This window comes from Bos grunniens, chromosome 16, assembly GCF_055505025.1.
Source record: "Bos grunniens cultivar Pamir isolate PY7600 chromosome 16, Bosgru_T2T1.0, whole genome shotgun sequence".
Taxonomy (NCBI): Eukaryota; Metazoa; Chordata; class Mammalia; order Artiodactyla; family Bovidae; genus Bos; species Bos grunniens.
Window position 1 is genome coordinate 29,531,620 of NC_141180.1, and position 6,263 is coordinate 29,537,882.

At 55.5% G+C, this 6,263-nt stretch overlaps 1 long non-coding RNA gene across 1 annotated transcript; it reads left to right on the plus strand.

Annotated features, from left to right (window-relative positions):
* The first annotated feature begins 4,375 nt into the window (after positions 1-4,375).
* Positions 4,376-5,639, plus strand: LOC147356443 (uncharacterized). Its single transcript, XR_015143289.1, has 2 exons — positions 4,376-4,489; positions 5,511-5,639. It is a non-coding gene; the product is annotated as an uncharacterized LOC147356443 (long non-coding RNA).
* The last annotated feature ends 624 nt before the right edge of the window (positions 5,640-6,263 follow it).

Genomic DNA, 6,263 nt, shown 5'->3' on the forward strand with positions numbered 1-6,263 from the left:
GACTGTGATGAAAGGATGAGTGTTCGAGGACATGGAAGCTTTTCCTACAACCATATCCAGGTGTTCAAGAAGCCTGAGGACAGAATGAATGTGTCTGGAGCAACAGTGAATGCTGCAGGCAGGGGAGGGGGGCATTCTGTTGTGGGAGGAGGGTAAAAACTTGAATCTGAAATCTGAACAAGTAAGATCCCTTCAAGGGGTGTGGGCTCACAGCCAGACCCTGTGGAGGTCACCAGGCTCACGTACCCAACCCCACACAGGCCTGGGATGCCTGGCACAGAGTAGATGCTCAAAACATACACTCGAATCTTGTTTAATTCACGCTCCCTTTTTACAGATTCAGAAGCAGAAAGGGTGAAGGTGTTTCCAAAGCCACACAGCCAGTAAGTGGTGGGTGCAGTGCCCTGGGCATATGGCCTCGGGCACTCTGCAGAGCACACCCCTGACCCCCACGTCCTGCCAACCTGGTGGGTTCAAGGTAGGCTTCAGGTAACCGTGGTTCCCAGGATGCAAGCAAGCTGGGAGAGGGAGGCATGTCAATGTTCGGGTCCAGTGACATTGGCTAGCAGGAGAGAGACGTCCGTGCCCACGTCCAATCCTGCCACATCCTCCATTCAGGATGGCTGGAGCCCAGAGTCCCCCACCCTAACTCCCCGACCTTGCCTTGCCCTCAGCCTCCTCAACTTGGGGGGTGGGAACCCGGCCTGAAGGTGCTCATTTCTATAATTCTGTAATCACCATAATTGCCTTAATCACCACTCAGGCTGGAGCACTCTGGGGTCTTCGGCCTCTGCATTCAGCCCTCACCTCTGTGCACCTAAGCAGCTCCACCTGGGGGCACAGATGCACAGCCCAGGGGACAGCCCTGGGTCACCCCCACCTAGCCCAACCCTGCCATGGCTTAGCACCGGGAACTCCATCATCACCAGCCACGTATCTAGACTGTTTGCTTGCTGCACACCTGCCTGACCAGGAGCCCAGTGCTGGACACAGGAAGACAGGATGAGCAGGGAGTGAGTGGTGCCATGCTTGCAGGTATCATACCCCGTACAAGTGCCTGCCCTGAGTTCCACCCAGGGAGGCACAGACACACCTGGAAGAGGTGATATGAACCCAGACACCAATCTTTCCTTCTTTCCTTCATCCTGGGTGGTGTGTTGTGGGGAGGGGGAGCGTGGGCCTCTGTTGTATTGAGTGACCTCTGCACTAACTAGGCAAGTACCAGGGTCCAAGCATGCAACTTTACCCCTCTAGTGATGAGGCTTCACTGGCAGAGGCCTGCATGGAGACGGCTGGGGGGAAGGCTGAGGTCCAGGGCATGAGAGCTAAACCCCATAGCTCCACCTGCGCCAGAGCTGTCCTTGGCACCAGCTGCACACTCTCCAAGGCTGAGGCTCCAGGGTGCTGCCATTAAGGATTGGGGGAGGGAAGATGAGGGCCCCCCCCAGAGTCTCCACAGCCAGCAGCAGCTGAGAGCCAGGCCCAGGCAGGCGGCAGGACCGCCACCGGCTCCTGCCAGGCCCCTGGCAGCATGAGCAATGGCGGGCTGAGCGATAAGAAACTAATAATTTATGTTTCCAGTTCCCGCGGCCCCGGCGCCGAGGGAAGGCTGGGCCACAGCCTCCTCCTCACTGAGCGGCCGCAATCCTTTATTGCACAAATTATTAACGACCAGAGAATGAATGACTCTGTAATCAGATCAGGGCTGCCAGCACTTTTCATTTCATTTATTTGTATAAATTCTGAAGTCAGGCTCTAGCCTGAGCTCAAAAGCCAGCCTCACTCTGGCCGGGGCCCAGGTCCCCACAGAGCACACCCCTCCCTCACCATCATCCATGACTCCAAGCGGGTACTGAAGACAGAGGGGGTTGGGGAGGGGGCAGGGAATGGCCCTAAGCTGCAAGACCTGAGTTGCGTCGTGCCCACCCAGGTCCTCAGACCATGGGTCCTGGGCCAGGGTCAGAATTCTGTCCTTCAGCCCTCTCAGGGCCCCCTCCTACCTGTCCTCAGACCAGGGGCTTCCAGGTCCCTGAGGGAGACCCGCCCCTACCCATGCTTATCCTTCACCCCAGACCCTCACTCCCCACAGGAGGCCCTGATACTCCAGGCCGCCTCTGCTTCCTCCGGCCCCAGGCCCATGCCCCTTTCCATCTGCTTCTCCTGCCGCCTCCTGGTCCTCCTCCCCCAGTCACCACCTGCCTCATGGGCTGGTCTCTCCCCTGCCCTCCCCCTTCCTGTCCTGCTGCTGGACTGGGCCCTCGCCTCCCTTGGGTTCAGGGGCTGTGAGGCTTTCTGCTTGGCACTGAGCAGTGAGCTGCCTATGGTCCTCTCACGAGCCCACTTTTAATCTCATTGACCTCTCGTTATACTACAGCACATAAATTCAGATTTGGAGATCTTATGTTCCATCATAAATTGGGCTGGCAGACTTCCGATCAACAAGATAAAGCTGTCTCCTGTGAGGTGGGTGTTTTATTAGTCTTGGCCTCAGTGCTGCAGGCAGTGGAGGTGGGGCGGGGGAGGGAGGTCTCTGGAACCCTCCTGCGCTGTTTCAGATGGGCCTGATGCTGCTTTTTGCCATCATGGCTACCATGGCATCCCCTAGACCCCCATCCCCATAGCATCAGAATGAGCAGCCACAGCTGGACCCCCAGGCTAGGCATGGGAAGGTCAATGGGAGACCTCATGTGCACCCAGGCATGTGTCCATGTGTGCCCCTCCCCCTGTGGTGGAGCTTTGTGAGCTTGGCCAGAGCCAGAGTGGGGTTCAGGGGTTGGGGAGGCAGCTGCACATGCCTGGGCATCCTGAGGGACAAAGGGCTGGAGGAGGGGCCCAGAGAAGAGCATCCAGGATGCAGCTCCAGAGACATGGCGGCCTGGCCTGGCTGTTAGAAGCTGCAGACGCCTAACTACCAGGATCCCCAGAGATGGATACGGGGAGGTCTTGACATCTTCAGGCCACCCAACAGGGCCTGGGCTCCTGCTGCCCAGGACTGGGGATGATGTCTGCTGACTGTGCCTGTCCCTCCCTGGAGGACAAGTCCTTCTTCAAGAATTCAGTCTCTGCCAGCACTCTTTCCCTCTGCTCCCAACACTTCCATCCCAGCTTCTGGCCCAGCCTGCCAGCACCATCACTCAGTGAAGCCACCCAAATCAGCACAGTAGGACCTCCACCTGGCCCTTTCAAGCCACCAGCACTGTGTTCCTACCCACTCTGAGTTTGCTCTGATTGGAGCACCTCTGAGTACCCGGGTCTGCCCAGGGCCATGGCAGCACAGCAGGAAACCTGGGAAACGAGATGTATGCTGGTGTTCTGGGGGCACACTGGGGCCCTACCACGAGAGGAGGTGATCCTGGGAGGCTTCTTGGAGGAGGGGATGCTGCTGTGAGTCTTGAAGGTGAGTAGGTAGTTGTTGTTCAGTCACTAAATCATGTCCGCTTTTTGTGAGCCTCATGGACTGTAGCATGCCAGACTTCCCTGTCCTTCACCATCTCCTGGAGCTTGCTCAAATTCATGTCTATTGAGTCAGTGATGCTAATCAACTATCTCATCTTCTGTTGCCCCCTTCTCCTGCCCTCAATCTTTCCCAGCATCAGGGTCTTTTCTAGTGAGTCAGCTCCTTGAATCAGGTGGCCAAAGTATTGGGGCTTCAGCTTCAGCATCAGTCCTTCTAATGAACATTCAGGGTTGATTTCCTTTAGGATTGACTGGTTTGATCTCCTTGCTGTCCAAGGGACTCTCAAGCACAGTTCGATACCATCAATTCTTCAGCACTCAGCTGTCTTTATGGTCCATCACTCACATCTGTACATGACTACTGGAAAAGCCATAGCTTTGACTATACAGACCTCAGTTGGCAAAGTGATGTCTCTGCTTTTTAATATGCTGTCTAGGTGCTTGCTCCTTGGAAGAAAGCTATGACAAACCTAGATCGCATATTGCATTGAGCAGAAGCTGACAAGTTTCCTGAGGGCCATGTTCCTGGCTGGAAGATGGGATGACCCAGCCCAAGTAATAGCTTTGCTCTTTACCAATTTTGAATCACCTGTCCCATCTCTGAGGCCTTAGGCACTCAGGAACCCACACACACCAAGTGGATCTCAGATAGAAAGTTACACAATTGCTGACATGAGGCAAACTCTCAGATTTTGACAAGGCCAGTTAATCCAGGAGGGTGGTGTTTCTGTTCTAGGAGAGTCTGTTGGCATCTGATGTACACAGAGCATCAAAGACTGGGGTCCTCTGACCTGGCATATTTGGAGATGCCTACACTCCTCTACACAGAGGTGAAAATACCCTATACAAGCCCCAGCTCTGCCAACTGCCTCTTCTCCTCCCATTCTCAGTGGCCTCCAAGCAGTCTTCCCATGTCCCCAGTCTGCAGGTGGGAAGCCCCCAGGGCCAAGCTGGGACTCTTAAATGCTCTGAGGAACGCGTCAGGTTGTGTCCTTGGACAGAGGCCTGGAGCTGCTGCCCTCCCACGTCTATGGTAGGTGTGGTCTGGCCTCGGCACATGGGCTCTACTCAGGATCTCAGCCAGTACCACGCTGTGCCCTTCGGCCAACCCACCTCTGGGTCCACATGCAGGGCACTGTGCGTAACTCCAGGGGCATGTGTGCCCCAGGGCCACCCATTGTGACACCCTAGACATCAGCACAGAAGATAAGATGGGCTCATGGAGAGCTCAGAAGCTCACAGAGAGCGCCCACAAAGACATCAGAGCACACCACAGGATGTTACTGATTCAATCTGTCCTGGAGAGAAGGGCTCATTGGCAATGGGAGTCCAAGACTTGCCCTGGGATGGGGTCAGGCTAAACCTATGACCTTAGAACACCAGCCTGGGCCAGAGCTGTGGAGAGAAACAGTAAAACTCACTGTCCACCTAAGCTCTCTACTTCTGAAAATCCCTAACAGACAAATCTATGCTGACAAAGTGATTGCTGGCTCTCCAGGTGACCCTGTGGTGAGACTGTGTACGAGAGGCTCAGACCACCCACTCCTCCTCCTGGTGCAGGCAGGTGCAGAGCAGCAATCCCACCAGGGCACAGGCGAATGAGATCCTAAAATATATAGCCAACTGCACAGTGAAACCCTGTAAATTCTGTTGGGGTACAAGTTTCATTAAAGAAAGAAAAATGAATGGGAATCCAAAGCAACAGTGGTTTCTGTGAGGTTCCTCAGTACCCCTGACCCCACTTACTGGCCATAAGGCGGGCACCCTGGAGAGCAGCTGGGAGTGACAGGGGGTTGGAGGAGCCCATTACCCAGGACAGAGAGAGTGAAGGCCATTTCCAGGTACCTCTGGCTGTTTCTCTTTGAGGTTCTACTCTGCTTCCCCGTGCTTGAGTTCTGTCCTCTAAGGTCCCAGAGAACAAAATGCTGGTGACCCCTCTATGTAGCAGAGAAGGCACTTTGTGGAAAGAAAGTGAGACAGGGGACTGAGGGCTCAGCCAGTCACAGCCTGTCTCTGAGACCTCCTCCAAGGTCTATGGTTGCTTCTTCATGCAGGAGTGGATGCAAACCTTGCCAGGACCTCAGAACAGTGGACCACACCTGTCCTTGGGCTCTGACCTCCCCCATCACTCTGTGCAACACCTGCCGACAACCAAGCGTGCTCACTCTGACTCCTGCGGGAGGGTGTCCCAGCCTCCTGAGTTTTTTCTCTCGCTCTGGTGAGGAGGAGCTTCTGGGACAGTAGGGTGGGCAGGGGCTGGGAGAAGAGGTGAACAGGGGTGGAGCTGTCCTAGGCCGGGAGGCCAAGCTGGACTGGGAGTGGGTCACATGGGGATGGCCCCCAAGGACAGTCCTCACACTAACACATGAGTGTGTCTGGGGAGCTGTTGCCAGAAGCTCACATTCTGCAGGAAGTCCATCATATAAATGGTTACTGCTGGGCCAGTCTGGTCTCCCTGCACAATCTGGGAGCCTCACAGAGCTGGATCTGGAGGCAGTGACTTCTGCTACTACCCCTGAACCAGCGCCTCAGCTCCAGCTTCTCTTGGTCTTCAGGGTCCCTGCCTGGATGCCCTCTCTGCTTCAGTTTGCACCCAGCAGCCTGGCAGAGAGCCTACCTGGCCCCCTTTTCCATAAGCCCCCTCTTCCTGTCCCTATGGTCCTTGACTGATGCCTTGAGGATGCATAGTAGGTGTCTCTAAGGGTCCTGGAGGACTCCCATCCCTTCGCTTGGCCCCACTTTCAGGGGGAAGCCTCCAGCTCCTGCACTCTGAGACCATTTATGGAGAAAACATGGAGGGTATGCCA